Source organism: Notamacropus eugenii, chromosome 1, assembly GCF_028372415.1.
Source record: "Notamacropus eugenii isolate mMacEug1 chromosome 1, mMacEug1.pri_v2, whole genome shotgun sequence".
NCBI lineage: Eukaryota > Metazoa > Chordata > Mammalia > Diprotodontia > Macropodidae > Notamacropus > Notamacropus eugenii.
The window spans coordinates 119,235,779-119,253,284 of NC_092872.1; the positions used below are offsets into that span (position 1 = coordinate 119,235,779).

The 17,506-nt window shown below is 37.8% G+C and overlaps 1 protein-coding gene across 3 annotated transcripts in view; it reads right to left on the reverse strand.

The window, feature by feature from the left end:
* Positions 1-17,506, reverse strand: part of LINGO2 (leucine rich repeat and Ig domain containing 2) — a 1,607,677-nt gene that overhangs the window by 792,228 nt on the left and 797,943 nt on the right. The gene's annotated exons all lie outside the window — the stretch shown is intronic.

Sequence of the window (17,506 nt, forward strand, 5' to 3'; positions counted from 1 at the left end):
TTTCTCCTTTTTTTGTATCTTGGTCATTTAGCAAAAAAAAAAAAAAAAAAAAAAAGATTCAACATTAAAGACAATTTTTTATTAACTAACTGACCAGGAAAATGCAAATTTGTCAATTTTTTTTGATATGTCATAGGGTACAAAAATGAGGGCAGCTAGCTTGACAGGTCTAGAGTTAGAAAGATTTATTTTCTGGTCTTAAGATCTGTCTTTAGGCAATTACTGGCTATGTGACCCTGGGCAAATCACTTAACCTTGTTTGCCTCAGTTTTCTCATCTGTAAAATGAGCTGGAGAAGGAAATGGCAAGCCTATCTGGTATCTTGATCAAGAAAACCCCAAATGAGATCACAAAAAATTAGATGTGAGTAAAATGATTTTACAACAATAGGGCATAGAAATACAAATGCATTTTTTCCTTGAATTGCAGAATTAGGAATCACTGTGTGGAGTTAATAATACAGCCTTCACTTATAAATCATCACTGGCCAAAAATTGACATTTAGAATTATTTATAATAAGTTCATAGATTCTGAAATTTTATGAGCATATAATATAAACATTAAATGAATAGTTTCCTATATTAAGACTATCTGTAACATGCCGGCAGAATGATCATGCCATTGGGATCATTAAATGTAGGAAATACGAACAAGACAATATCTGTAAATATCTTAGGTATATCCTTTCCTTTTCAAAATATTCTGATGCACTGCAGATCCAAAGATGTTGAGTAAAGATTCTGCAAGAAAGGTCATCTTGAGAGAGACTTCCATTAAAAAGCCATCAGAAGTTCAGAAACCATCAAAGGAATTCACTTCAGTCAGATGAGTCACTCTTGATTATTCATATGTCAGCAAAATGAAACAATTTTATTCTACTCAGAGGGTCAATGGGAAGATACCTCCAATTATAGAAATTTTTGCACTATATTCATAAATATTATCAATTGAAATACCCAAATTGAATGCATTGTTCAGCAAAGATACATACCTTCATCAGCATTTGCTTCTAAGGCTTACTATCACACTTATGGTTTTAAATATTGCAATAATTGAGATGATAAGATCACAGTGAAATTTCTGAGAGTTGTGTCATAAATATGTAGTATGAATTCTTTAGTGAAACAGTTTTCATTGATCATAGTTGGACAGGGAAGAGCGAAGAACAGGAGTTTTATTTAAATAAAGGAACCTGTTCCTATCACTCTGGCAATCCTTGTCCAAGGAATATAACCCATTAAAGCTTTCCTGGCTACAAACAAGTGATAAGCTGATTTTCCAGGATGTTACCATGTATTGCTGTTGGTTAGTTAGGTAGGTACTGGAGATGGCATGGGGAAAAATAGAGAGAAGGAAGGAATGAGTTTGGTTAAAATGGTCACTGTTTTCTGTGTTAGGACAGGGATATATCAAATATATCCAGAGAAGGACATGTAACAGGGGTCACACAGTTTTGAGGTTAACAATGATGGGAACCAGAGTAATGAATACCCAGGGGATACTATTATGGATACTAGTATTCTGTACTAGATTGCATTTCTGCCTCCAAGTAACTGTCATTTTTGTATATTGTTGCAACTACTGCTATATTCAGAGGTATTTCACCCCAAATATGATATGAAGGAGATGACATTTCCCTCTAGATAGTTATTTCTTATGGAAGGAATTTGGAAAAGAAGAGGTATCAGAATTGCTACAAGGAAACCTTATTTGCTCTCATGAGACCCTGATACAGTTGACTTTATCCCCAGCACAGGAAAATACCAGGAACACCACCTGGAGCCTGTGAACACCCTTGTGGCACTTGTCAATCAAATACAGGTCATGTTGGAACATATTAAGCATGTTGCCTTTTGTTATGATAAGAACTTCATTATCTTAAAGAAAACTCTTCCCTCCTCACATTTTGAGAGAGTATAGGGTCTATCTAATGCACTGTATTATAAAGAGGAAGAAGTCAATGAGGAAGAATATAGGATTTTTTGGCCATTGTAACTGCTAAAGAGGCATGCTTTCTTCCACTAACCTAATACGCACTCATATCCTAGCAAAATAATAATAATAATAATAACCCTTCTATCCAAAAAAAAAAAAAGAATTGTAAGTCATTGTAATGCAATGAACAACAACAAAACTCAATACTAGGTATTGATAATGATAGAATTTGGCTTTGGGAAAGAGGTTTAAAAATTGTTAATTTTTTCCTTCCTTTCAGAAGTGCAGGGCTATTGTTGTGATACATTTCATATGTGTCACTTAATTTTACTGAAGTTTTCCTGTTTCCTCTGTTTTAGGGATGAGTTAACAGTGGCTATATGGGATAGAATGTGACACAAATATAAATATGTAAATGTACATATAAGAAAAAACATGATTGTCTCCAAAGATAATGCTAGCTATTGTGGGAGAGAGAAAGGCATTCAAGTATTTAAGGGAAAGTTTGCTTTCCCCCTCCCCCCCACCAATGTGATGAATTAGTTGCCCTGGAATTCTTCACTAATCTACTGTTTTGCAGTCGTTGTTTCCATAGAGTATGTTTACATTTAATTCTAATACAGTTTTGCATGCCATAATAAAGCACATTTACAGTGTTGATACAGTCTGTTATTGATACCTGGCACAACTGTAGAGGAGCCTTAGTTTTAAATCCTTCTGAAGAGACATGGTCTTTCAGAAGATTGTCCCTGAACTCTTTGCAAGTTACCATTCTTCTTACACACATTGTCAATTATGTCAATCTTCTTAACAGTCACCCAAGTTCAACTAAGTACAACAAGCACTACTGACCAACTTCATCTGATAACTTGGTTGTGTAGAACTTTATATTATATGCATTTGTTACAAGTTGGAAAATGTATGTAAGCTCTATTTTGAAGAACACAGAAAACAATACTGAGGAAATATAGTGTATTTAAAACATATATGGCTACATTCCAGTGTTTGGATTCAGTATAAAAATATTTTTAATATGCTGTTTATAATTGACTCTGTGGTAAGAAAAAAGGGCATTTATTAAAACAATTCATGAAGGAATTTTTTAAACTAAAAATAGTTAAATTTCTGTTGCATTTTAACTTAAAAAAAGCTTTCTGATACATTACTTAGGATAGAAATGTGGGCCTTATCAAAAAAAGGGTAATTTAATAGGGATCCATTTGAAGTTTTTAAAAAATGATTTCACAATTACAAGATAGAAAATTGTTGCAGGTCACAACTTCTGAAGCCATTCCCCTGGTATTTTAGGTTTCAAGGAAATGAAACATTCATGTTCCATCTAGTCTATAACAAAAGTATATCTACTTAGATGGCGAAGTAGAAAGACGCACATACACATAGCTCCGAACACACAAACCACAGAGCGGCTAGAGGGGACTAACCCAGGGCGAATTCTGCACCCAGAGACCACGGAATATTGGAGCGAGGGAGATTTCTGTTCCAGAGAGACCTGCAAACCTCTCACGGGGGGACCTTCTCGCTGGAGAGTGGGCGCCAGGGTGGGAAGAGGAGAGCAGCCCTGCCGAGGCAACGACACCGTGGGAAAGAGATCCAGCGGGCACGCAGGTCCCCCCACCCACAGAGAGACCTGCAAACCTCTCGCAAAAGGTCCATTGCACTGCAGACACGGTGCCCAGCCCGGACCTGCGGCGCAGCAGCTTGGAGAGACAAAGTTCTGAGAGGGGTCCGGGGGCGGGATCTTCAGCAGCTGCATGGCCCTCCCACCAACAGGTGACTGAGGGGGGTGGGTGACAGAGTCTCTTTGGCGGGTTGAGAGGGGAGCGTGGTGTCCCCATAGCTCGGCCCCCCCCCCCCCCTGGGAGGTGGGGGCTGAGAGGCGGCTGTGGACGGGGGGCTCCCCAAACGAGCAGGAGCCTGGATCCATTGTGGAAGGTCTGTGTATAAACACCCTGAGGGAATTGAGCCAGAGAGGTGGCCCTGCCCCTGACCTCAGCACCTGAGCCTAATTGAACACTGAATAACAGCCCTGCCCCTGCCAAAAACCCTAAGGCGGGAAGCAGCATTTGAATCTCAGTCCCCAAACCCTGGCTGGGAGGACCAGGAGGCGAGGTGGATGTGAGGAGAACATTCAGAGGCCAGACCACTAGGGGGAGACAATGCCAAGAAAAGGGAAAAGAAATAAAACTACTGAAGGGTACTTTATGGGAGAAAAATCAATTCCTCCCTTCCTTTCTGATGGGGAGGAACAAGGCTTGTCATCAGGCACAGACACAGAAATCGAGGACTCTGTGCCCCAGCCCACCCAATGGGCTCGGGCCATGGAAGAGCTCAAGAGGAATTTTGAAAATCAAGTTAGAGAGGTGGAGGAAAGACTGGGAAGGGAAATGAGAGGGATAAGGGAGAAGCATGAAAAACAGATCAGCTCCCTGCTAAAGGAGAACCAAAAAAATCTTGAAGAAATTGGCACCTTGAGAACTAGCCTAACTCAGCTGGCAAGGGAGGTGCAAGGGGCCAATGAGGAGAAGAATACTTTCAAAAGCAGAATTAACCATATGGAAAAGGAGATTCAAAAGCTTCCTGAAGAAAACAGATCTCTCAAATCTGGAATGGTACAGATGGAAGCTTTGGACTTTTCGAGAAAGACAGATAATCTCAGAACATACCGCAGATTCGAAAAATGGAAGATAATGTGAAATATCTTATTGGAAAAGCAACTGACCTGGAAAATAGAATCAGGAGAGACAATGTAAAAATTCTGGTCTACCTGAAAACCATGATCAAAAGAAGAGCCTAGACATCGTCTTCCATGAAATTATCAAGGAAAACTGCCCTGAGATTCTAGAACCAGAAGGCAAAATAAATATTCAAGGAATCCGCAGAACACCGCATGAAAGAGATCCCAAAACAGAAACTCCTAGGAGCATTGTCGCCAAATTCCAGAGTTCCCAGGTGAAGGAGAAGATATTGCAAGCAGCTAGAAAGAAACAATTCAAGTATTGTGGAAATACAATCAGGATAGTACAGGATCTGGCACCTTCTACATTGAGGGATAGAAGGGAATGGAATAGGATATTCCGGAGGTCAAAGGAACTAGGACTGAAGCCAAGAATCACCTACCCAGCAAAACTGAGTATAATACTTCAGGAGAAAAAATGGTCCTTCAATGAAATAGAAGACTTTCAAATTTTCCTGATGAAAAGACCAGAGCTGGAAAGAAAATTTGACTTTCTAACACAAGAATGAAGAGAACCATAGGAAGGCGAACAGCGGAGAGAAATCATAAGGGACTTACTAAAGTTGAACTGTTTACATTCCTACATGGAAAGACAATATTTATAACTCGTGAAACATTTCAGTATCTGAGCACTGGGTGGGAGTACACACACACACACATGCACACACGTACACATACATAGAGATAGAGTGCACAGAGTGAATTGAAGAGGATGGGATCATATACTAAAAAACAAAATGAAATCAAGCGGTGAGAGAGAAATATTGGGAGGAGAGAGGGAGAAGTTATATGGGGCAAATTATCTCTCATAAAAGAGGCAAGCAAAAGACTTATTAGTGGTGAGATAAAGAGGGGAGGCAAGAGAAAAACATGAGATCTACTCTCATCACATTCCACTAAAGGAAAGAATATAATGCACACTCATTCTGATAGGAAAACCTATCTCATAATACAGGAGAGTGGGGGACAGGGGCACAAGCAGGAAGGGGAGAAGGATAGAGGGGAGGGCATGGGGAGGAGAATGGAATACGAGGTTGACACTCACGGGGAGGGAAAGGACCATAAAAAAATAGAAGTAATGGGGGACAGGACAGGATGGAGGGAAATATAGTTAGTCCTATACAACACAACTAGTATGGAAATCATTTGCAAAACTGAACAGATATGGCCTTTATTGGACTGCCTGTCTTCCAAGGGGAAGGGGTAGAGAGGGAGGGAGCTAAAGAAGTTGGAACTCAAAGTGTTAGGACCAAATGTAATGTTCTTACCACTGGGTAAGAAGAAACACAGGTTAAGGGGTCAAGAAAGCTATCCGGCCCTATAGGACAAAAGAGAAGATGGAGACAAGGGCAGGGAGGGAGGATAGAGGAGAGAGCAGATAGGTCACAGGGGCAATTAGAAAACTTGGGTCTGGGGGAGGAGGGGGAAAGAAGGGGAGAAAATTTGTAACCCAAAATGAAAAATTTAATAAAAAATAAAAAAGACTTCTGTCAAGATTATATACAACAGTAATCAATGTGAAAATTAGCAAATATCTAATAAACTCTGTTAATTAGAAAAAAAAGTATATCTACTTACCAGGGGAGAGGAAATAAAGATATTATGGCTTTAAGTAGCTCATAGTGTTATCAGAAAGACCTGGAACTCCATGTGGCTTCTTTTTAACTTGGGAAAACAGAAAGTGATGTTAATGACCTGAGCTTTTAGTCCGTAAGCAAATTAAGTCTTGGGAATGATTTTAATATTTTTTAGAAAAACAGATAACCCAGCTTACATGGATTGGGGTTTTGTTAGATTTCAATCCCATCACAGAGAGGCACAGCAGCAACAACAGCAACTAAACAAATCAAGAAATGGGATGAAATATGAGATATGATATGGAAGGGGGAAAACTAACATAATCTTCATTTTATTCAAAAGAGAGGAATAATGCAGAAGTAATAGGCCTGCAATCTTCAGACTTCATTAGACCACATCTGCACTTTCATGCTCAGATATTAGGGGCACACCTAAAACAAGGCAATCAAAAGGATGAAGGCCTTGATATCATGCCAAAAGTAAATAGTTGAAAGCTTGGTAAGCTTTGACTTGAGAAGGGAGGGAGGACTTTTTGAAGGCTCACTCTATAGGAAGTGGGATTGAATTTGTTTTGTTTGGTCTAAGATAATGACTATGAACAACGGATGGAAAAAGTAAAGAGATTAAATTTAGGTTCTGGTGTAAGGAACAACTTCCTAAAAAATTAGAGGTACCAGGGGGCAGAGCCAAGATGGCAGAATAACAGAACAAACTTGCTAGTGCTTTCCCTCCAAAGTCAGACAAATACCTCTAAAAAATTACTCAAATTCTGAAGCTTCAGAACCCACAGAATGATGGAGTGAAGCAAATTTCCAGGCCAACACAGCCTGAAAGGCCCCCGGGAAGAGTCTATTGTGCCAGTCTGAGAGCAGAGTACAGCCCAGTGGGTCACACAGGCACAGACTTTACTGGAGCAGGCCTTGGAGGGACTGAATCTCGGGCACCTGTGGCAGTTTCCTGACCCCAAAACACGGAGGACAAATTGGAAATTCAGTGGAAAAAAACCTGTGTGAAAGAGTAGAGTTGTCTGTCCCCAGCCCCAGGGTGGAGGAACTCAAAGAGGAGAAGGAGCTCACAGCAACAGCAGGAGGGGCAGGGGTAGCAGCAGCATCAGCAGCTCTATTTCAGGAGCTCTAGGACCACAGACTGGGGGGAGATCAAGCGTCTGACAGTACACTCCCCAGCCCCTCTGTAAGCAGAGAACTCTTTCACAAAGAGCTCAAAAGTCAAGTAAATAGCTAGGAAAATGAGCAAAAATCAGAAAAAGGATCAGACTATAGAATTTTGCTTTGGTGACAAGGAAGACCCCAGTATACAAACAGAAGACAACAAATTCAAACCTCCTACATTCAAAGCCTCCAAGAAAAATATGAATTGATCTCAGGACATGGAGGAGCTCAAAAAGAATTTTGAAAATCAAGTAGGAGAAGTAGAGCAAAAATTGGGAAGAGAAATGAGAGTAATGCAAGAAAAAAATCATGAAAAATGAGTCAACTGTTTGCTAAAGGAGACCCCAAAAATTCTGAAGAAAAGAACACTTTAAAAAAATAGACTAATTCAAATGGCAAAAGAGAGCCAAGAAGCCAATGAGGAGAAGAACACCTCAAAAAGCAGAATTGACCAGATGGAAAAGCAGGTCCAAAAACTCACTGAAGAAAATAATTCCTTGAAGATTAGAATGGGAGCAGATGACAGCTAATGTCTTTATCAAAAATCAAGGTATTATAAAACAAAGCCAAATCAATGAAAAAAAATAGCAGACATTGTAAAATATCTCACTGGAAAAACAACTGGCCTGGAAAATAGATCCAGGAGAGACAATTTAAAATTTATTTGACTACCTAAAAGCCATGATCAAAAAAAAGAGTATAGACATCATTTTTCAAGAAAGTATCAACGAAAACTACCCTTATATTCTAGAACAAGGGGCTAAAATAGAAGTGAAAAGAATCTACCCATCACCTCCTGAAAGAGATCCCAGAAGGAAAACTCCTAGGAATATTGTAGCCAAATTCCAGAGCTCCCAGGTCAAGGAGAAAATATTGCAAGCAACCAGAAAGAAACAATTCAAGTATTGTGGAAATACAATCAAGATAACACAAGATCTAGCAGCTTCAACATTAAGGTATTGAAGGGCTTGGAATAAGATATTTCAAAGGACAAAGGAGATAGGATTAAAACCAAGAATCATCTCCCCAACAAAACTGAGTATAATACTTCAGGGGTAAAAATGGCAATTCAATGAAATAGAAGACTTTCGAGCATTCTTGCTGAAATGACCAGAATTGAATAAACAATTTGATTTTCAAACACAAGAATCAAGAGAAGCATGAAAAGATAAACAGGAAACAGAAATCATAAGGAACTTACTAAAGTTGAACTGTTTATATTTCTACATGGAACGATCATATTTGTAAATCTTGAGACTTTTCTCAGTACTAAGGTAGTTGGAGAGAGTATAGAAAGAAAGCAGAGGGTGAGTTGAGTAGGTAGGGATGATATCTATGAAATTAAACTTCAGTGGTGAAAGAGGAATATATTGGAAGAAGAAAGGGAGAAATAGAATGTGGCAAATTATCTCACATAAAAGAGGCAAGAAAAAGCTTTTTCAATGGAGAGCAAAAGGGGTGTGTGAAAGAGAAAGAGTAAATCATTGCATTTGGCTTAAGAAGGGAATAACCTGCACATTCAATTTGGTAAGAAAATCTATTTCATACTACTGGAAAGTAGAAGGGAAGGGGATAAGCAGGAGGTAGAGAGGATGACAGAAGATAGGGTAAATGGGAGGAGGGGATAAGTAGAAGTAACCACTTTGGAGGAGGGATAGGGTCAAAAGAGAAAATAGAATAAAGGGGGGGCAGGGTAGGATGGAGGGAAAAATAGTTAATCTTTTGCAATATTACTGTTATGTAAATGTTTTGCATAATTACACATGTATTACCTCTATTGAATTGCTTGCCTTCTAGTGGGAATAGGTGGGGAGAGAGGAAAGGAGAGTAGTTGGAACTCAAAATTTAAAAAAAAAAAGAATGCTCTAAATTGTTTCTACATGCAACTTAGAAATAAAATATATAGGCAATGGGGTTTAGAAATCTATCTTTCCCTACAAGAAAATAGAAGGTTGTGGTGCAAGGGAGAGCAGATTGGGGGAAGTGGTAATCAGAATGTACGCTGTCTTGGGGTGGGTGGAGGGGAGAAATGGGGAGAAAATTTGGAACTCAAAATCCTGTGAAACTGTTTGTTGCAAACTAAGAATAAATAAATAAATGTTTAAAAATAGAGCTGCTGAAAAGTAGAAAAGTTAGCTTCATAACATAGAAGTTTCTTATCCATTCATAAATGTAAAAGCAAAAGCTGAATAAAATTTTGTTGGGCACACTTTAGTGGGCATTCTTGATCAGTAATGAGATGGATAAGACAAGCAGTAAAATATTTCCCAATTCTGAAATGAGATTTTATTATGCTTGTTCCTAACACCAAATCTGCCCATGTGTTAATATTACCATTTCATTGATAAGAAAACTGAGACCCAGGAGAATTGTTTTGCCCAAAGTCATACTGGTAAGTATAACCATTAAGAAGTGTAATAACTGATAATGTATAATCAAATACAGGCCTCCTATAACTTTTGTTATTATTATTGTTGGTTTTGTTTATGGTGATGTTACTACACTATCTTGACTCTACAGTCTAGGTTAATGTCTTAAGGTGTCAATTGCTGTTAACAACTGGATACGTAATTTCAAATTACATTATACTAAAGAGGCCAAATAATTTGTTAGTCATAGAAATCTAAAAGGGAAAAAAAGAAGCAAAAGGGTAGAATTATATTTTCACTAAAGGAAAAGAGAGAAATTTTGGACTCATTGAGATACTACTATAAGACCATTTCTTTTTCTCTTCTGATGCAGAGGAAATTTGAGCCTAAAAACAATTTTAAAAATCCCATAAACTAAAGACTTCCTGGTTATTAGCTTAAAAAAATCATGGGCATGGTCAATAAGTGGTGAAGAAAGAAAGTATAGTATTAATGACCATGATTTTTAAACATTAGGAAATGTAATAATTCTTGTCTTACTTCTACAATCAGCATGGGCAGCAAGGATTTGGAGGATTTTATCCTTAGAAACCACAAGTTCAATTGGTGCCACCTTCATATTTTTATACATTATACCACCCCTGTGTTCATAGCTTGCACTTAACATAAGCAAGTTTAGATGTTTCTGTGTGAAAACATGATATTTTCTAGTAGCCTAAGACTGCTTTTCTAAATCACCATTCTTTGTGAAGTTTTATTGTATTTATGACTTAATCATTCTTGAAATTATTTTCAAAATTATGGGAATTGCTAAGATATTCAACCATTTATGTTGACATATGGCCACAATATTTGAAACAGGTGTTAGTTTTGAAAATCTGGTATCCATAGTCACAAGTTAGAGCTGAACTTAGGGAAAAGTTGTTTTGAAGCACTTTGTCACAAAATCAGTCAAATTTAATACTCTATTTATTTTTGCGCAAGCTTTTCTACTGAAACCATGTAGATAAAACTTATAAATTGACATTTTAATTTAAACTTGCAAATTCATATTAAATTCCTGCTATATGCAAGACATATATGCTAGGTGTTGGAGATACAGAAGCAAAAAGGAAAAAGGTTCTACCTTCAAGAAACTTACTTTCAACTGGGAGGGGATACAATGTATACATAGGCTAGCAAGATATGTGGAAGGTAAATCAGATATAAACAAAGGAAATTGACAAGATTGCAAAGTCCCATGATGTGTGAGCTCTTCTGAAAATTCTTTTAGATACCTCTAAACAGTGAGTCTGAATAAATTTTAGAATGGGAAAATTCTCTAGGACACAGAGTGTAGCAGGTTTGCAGTTAAGAACAGCCCCCAAATTCAATGAGACCAATCTGTTATCCTAATCTCGGGGAGCCCAGAGCACACAAGCTGCAAAAGTGTAGACTCAGTCATAGCAGAATGGGAACTGCCTGGGGTGGACTAAATCACCAGTGGCAGTGCTGATTCCCAAACCTTTCAGCACAGGACAGGAGTTTGGCGGAACTGGGTGAGACAGAATGCAGGGCCCATGGCAGCAACAGTAGCTAATTCTGGGGCTATCAGTCCGCAGACTAAATGTTTTAAAGTCACCTCTTTGAACTTATGGGAACCAAGACAAGAGAGTAAATGATATGTGTTGTCACCCTCTTTTGTTTACTTTGAAAAACCCAGAGAATATTGCCTCAGGAAAAATCTAGGAATAGCTGGGATAGCAGAAGGATTAGAGCAGTCTTTTAGCTTAGGAAGCTAGGGTGATTGACAGGAAGGGTCCCTCTTTTGTGGGTGAAAGGGACCAGTACAGAACTGGAGGTGTCCTAGAAAGCCCCACCTGAGTTGACCAGCAAGAAATCCTGAGCCCCAGGGGGGTAGAGTCAGTAAAGGCCAACACCAGAACCCCAGTAGTGCCTTAACACAGTCAGTGGAATTGGACAAGCATCAGCACAGATGGGGTTCACTAGTCCCTGAACATGACTATGTTCTAGAGCAGCCCTAGGGGAGGAGGAGCCCTCCAGTGATCACACCATCCCTTCCCCAGATCTCAGTCTTAGAGTTTCAGTGCAACTCCTGGGAAACTAAGATATAATTGAACTGGCCTAAGCCTTGGTACACACAAGACAGCTCAGCTCCAGGTAAGGTGCAGAATAATATAGCTTCTAGCTGAAAGAACCACAGCACACAAAGTCAGTAACCAGGCCCCTACCTCCCAGCACAAGAAATGTGAGACAGAGCAACCTATGCCATAGAAACAGAGATCCACTTTAAAAGACAGGAAAAAGACAATTGCCATGAGTAAAAAGAAAGTTAGAAAAGCAAAGACCCTACAGTCTTATTGTGGGAACAGGGAAGATCAAAATATGAATTCAGAAGAGGACAGTACTGACATTATATTCATATCTGAAACCACAAAAGGGAATATGAACTGGTCTCATGCTCAAAGAGCATTCTTGGAAGAGCTCAATAAGGATTTTAAAAGCTAAACTAGAGAGGTAGAAGAAAAACTGTCCAAAGATTTTGAAAATACAATCATGTTTTAAGAAGTAAAACTGAACAAATGGATAAGGAGACATAGAACCCAACTGGAGAAAATAACTCTTAAAAGGAAAAATTGGAGAAAAGAGAAAGGAAGTGCAAAAGTTAACTGAAGAAAACAATTCATTAAAAATTGAAATGGGACAAATTAATCAGTCTATGAGGCATCAAGAATTAGTCAAACAAAATCTAAAGAATTAAAAAGTAGATGAAAATGTAAAATATCTCTTTGGAAGAACAACTGACCTGGAAATAGATCCAGGAGAGAAAATCTAAGAATTATTGGTCTCCCAGAAAGCCATGATGAAAAAGAGAGCCTGGAGAGAATCTTCCAAGTAATCATCACAGAAAAATACCCTGAGTCTTAGATCCAGAGGGCAAGTTAGTCATCAAAAGAATCCACTGACCACTTCCTGAAAGAGATCACAATTTGAAAACATCAAGGAATGTTGTTGCCAAATTCTAGAATTATCAGGTCAAAGAGAAAATACTGTAAGCAGCCAGAAAGAAACAATTCAGATATGAAGGAACTACAGTCAGGATCACACAGGACCTTGCAACTTCTAGAACAAAAGATTAGAGAGACTGCAATATAACATTCCATAAGGGAAAGGAGCTTGGACTACAACCAAGGAACTTGGACTACAACCCATCAGAACTGAGCATAATCTTTTATGCAAGGAGATGAAAATTCAGTGAAATAAGGATTCCCGGATATTTTTGATGAAAAGACCAGACCTCAATAGAAAATTTGATCTTCAGATACAAGACTCAAATGAGGCATAAAAAGGTAAACAGGAAAAAAACCAGCATGTTATTCAATAAGGGTCAACTATTTACATTCTTGCATGGGAAGCTGATCATTGTTAACCTTGAGATTTTTATATTTATTCTGACAATTAAAAGGGATATACTTCGATAAGGGGTGTGGGTATAAATAAATGTCATACCAATCAAACTACCAGAAAAGTATCTAATAGCAGTAGAAGAAATGATATAAAAATCCATCTGGAAGAACAAAAGGTCCTGAATATAATGGTAATTAATGAAAAAAATGCTAGGGAAGGTAGCCTAGCCAGATCTTAAATTATATAACAGCAATTGTCAAAACCAGTTGATACTGGTTAAGAAATAGAGGGGTAAATCAGGGGAATAGGTTAAGTATACAAGATACAGTAGTCCATGACTGTAGCAGTCCACTGTTTGATAAACTCAAGGACCCTAGCCTCTGGGATAAGAACTCACTGTTTGACAAAACTGCTGGGAAAACTGGAAAAGAGTGTAGCAGAAACTGGGCATAGACCAATGCCTGACATTGCATACCAGAATAAAGTCCAAATGGTTACATGATCTAGGTATAAAGACTGATAATATAAATGAATTAGGGGAGCAAGGAAAAGTTTATTTGTCAGATTTGTGGAGAATAAAGGATTTTATGAAAAAACAAGAGATAGACAACATTATGAAATGCAAAATGGATAACTTTGATCACATTAAATTGAAAAGTTCTTGTACAAGCAAAACCAATTCAACTAAGATTAGCAGGAAGCAGAAAACTGGAAAAGAGTTTTTACAAATAGTGTCTGTGATAAAGACCTCATTTCTAAAATATATAGAGAACTGAGTCAAATTTCCAAGACTACAAGTCAATCCCCAATTGATAAATGATCAAAGGATATGAACAAACAGTTTTCACAGGAAGAAATTAAAATTCTCTATAGTCAAGTGAAAAGATGCTTTAAATCACTATTGAATGGAGAGATGTAAATCAAAACAACTCTGAGGTACCACGTCACACCTATCAGATTGGCAAACACGACAAAACAGGAAGATCATAAATGTTGGCAAAGATGTGAGAGAGTTTTCACGCTAATTCATTGTTGGTGGGGCTATGAACTGATCTGACCATTCTGGAGAGCAATTTGGAATTATGCCCAAAGGGCTATAAAAATATGTGTACAGTTTGACCCAGCAATACTGCTTCTCGGACTGTGTCCCAAAGAGATCATAAAATGGGAAAAGGACTCATGTACGAAAATATTCATATCAGTTTTTTTTTTTGCAGTGGTCAAGAACTGAAAATTCAGGTAAGGCCCACTAATTGGGAAATGGTTGAACAAGTTAGGGTATATGAATATAATTGTATACTATTGTGTTATAAGAAATAATGAACAGGTGGACTTCAGAAAAATCTGGAAAGACTCATATGAACTGATGCTGGGCGAAGTGAGCAGAACCAGGAGACATTATCTGCAGTAACAGTTACAGTATGTGAGAACTGTTTTTGATAGACTTAGCCCTTCACAGCAGTGCAAGGTCCTAAAACATTTCCAAAGGACACATGATGCAAAATGCCACCCACAACCAGAGAAATAACTATGGAGTTGGAAGGCAAAATAAAGTAGATCATTTTCTCTTATTATGTTTTGTTTTCTTTTGGTTTTCTTATGGTTTATCCCAATCATTCAAATTCTTCTATGCAACATGACTAATGTGAAAATGTGTTTAATTAGGAATGTATGTGTAGAACTCATATAAGATTAGGGAGTGAAAGGGGAGAGAGGATGAGAAAATCTGGAACTTATGGAAGTGGTTGTTGAAAACTGAAAACAAATACATTAATAAATTTAGGGGAAAATGAGCAGCCAGCAACTGGGAAGTGGTTCAATAAACTGTAATATATGGATGTGACAAGATAGTATTAATGTAATGAACTGTCTTTTGCCTGTTTTTGTATCTCTAGCATTATCATAGTGCCTGAAACATAGTAGCTGCTTTCTAAATCCTTACTAAGTGACCAGAAGAACTTACGTATGAAATCTGTACAGAAAAATCAGGAAGGAATTATATGAACTGAAACAAAGCAAAGTAAGAGCCGAGAGGACAATTTGTACAATGAGCACTATAATTGAGGGCAAAACAAGACTGAAAGACGTCAGAGTTGCTATCAAGGCAATGACCAATCATGACTTCAGAAAGGCATGCTTCCTTCATGTTGATAAGGGTCACGTGCACCTCAATTTCAAATCTGATATGTCCAAAATGTAACTAACTGATCATCATTCTCCAGAAATCTGCTTCTTATGCAAACTCCCTTTTATTGAGGAAACTACCCAGGCTCATATTCTCAATATCAGTGTCCTTGCCTTTTCCATTTGCCTCATTCTCTTTTCCCAGCCAGCTTTTATGCTTGTCAGTTCTTCTTCGACAATATTTCTTTTATTCAAGTCAATTTCACCAACCACAGGATAATCACCCTAATTTGGGATCTTTTCACTTCTTACCTAGATTGTTAATAGTCTTTTAATTGGTCTCACTTCATCTAGTCACCTTCTTCTTTCTTCTTAAATAATGAATGAAGTAACTAATGGAAAAGCATTTATCAAATGCCTGTAGTTTAGTCCTTTCCAGTCATGTCTGATTAACCATGATTAATTTTGCAGGCTTTCTTGGCAAAGATTCTAAGGTGGTTTGCCATTTTCTTCTCCAGCTCATTTTACAAATGAGGAAACTAAGGCAAACAGGAATAAGAAACTTGCTCAGGGTCACACAGTCAATAAATGTCTGAGGCAGGATCTGAATTAAAATTCAGATTTTAGGAAGACCTGATTAGGTCTCCCTAATGCCAAGGCCCTGCACTCTATCCATCATGCCACCTGGTCACTTTTATCAACTGCCTACTAAGTGCTAAACACTGGGCTAAGGGCAGTGGACAAAAATAGAAATAAAATTCAGTCACAGGATACACGGATAGACCCAGGAGTCTTAACATAGAAAACAAACACATGGAAACAATTTATCTAACACACAAGTTATACTGTGTCGTTCATTTTATGCTATCATAGATCTGAATGGGGACTTCAGAGATCATTTAATCAAATTTCATCATTACACAGTTGAATCAGCTGAGGCTCAGGGAAGTTAAATAATTGCCCAAGAAGACACAAGTAGTAAGTATTAGAGGCAGGTAGCATGTAAGGAAACATTCATTAAGTTTTATTAAGTGGTTCCTATGTACACTGTGCTAAATCTTGGGTATACGAAGGAAGTAAATATAATTCCTGTTCTCAAGGACTTTATAATCTAATGGTAAAGACAACATGAAAATAACTTTGTACCAAAAAGGTATATATGTTGTAAGTTGTAGATAATCAACAGAGATAAGGTGAATGAGAAAGGCTTCTTGTATAAGGCAAGATTTTTGCTGCAGGGAGGGCAGGAGACAGACAGAATTTGAAGCAGGGGAGAGCCAGCAAGTTGTCCTGGAGTCAGTAAGGATAAGCAAGAAGGCCAGTGGCACTGGATTGAATAATTGAACATGGGTTTCTAATTCCAGAGGACATATTCTCTCCATTGTGTCATTTTTTCACTGACTGCTTAACATTTCTTCACAGCTCTTAGTGACTCCATGATTAAATATAAACTTAGTTTTCTGTTTAAAATACTTCAAAGTGTAGCTTCAACCAACGTTTTGAACTTCATTTGATATCACTCTTTCAGGTGTTTTATGTCCCATTCCATCTTTGTGTCTTTTCATAAAGCACTTTCTACTTGTCAATGCACTTCTCTCTTATTTCTACCTCTCAAATAGACTCTATTTATTCAAGACCCAACGAAGGGGTCACACAGCTTTGATTTTTCCTTAGTAAAGGAAGCCATGGGGTCGGTATATAGAATACTAAACCTGGAAGATGGGGGACTACTATAGCTATAGACTCTTAGTGGGCCATGGACAAATTAATTAAGATCTATTTGTCTCAATTCCCTCATATGTATAATGGAGATAATAACTTACCTCCTAAGGTTGTTGTGAGAATAAAATGAGACAATATTTGTAAAGTTCTTTAAAAACCTTAATATATCCTATAAATGCTTCCTGTTATTGATTCCTTCAGTTGTTATGTTTGGACATAGGATTTCATTAGTAATAATTAATAATAATAGCTAATATTTATATAGCACTATATGCTAGACACTATGCTAAGCATTTTACAATTATTATCTCATTTGATAATTTGATCCTCACAACAACTCCTGGAGGTAGATGTTATTACTATCCCATTTTACAGTTGAAGGAACTGAGACAAACAGAAGTTAAGTGACTTGATCAGAGTCAATTAGTGTTCTATATGGATTTTA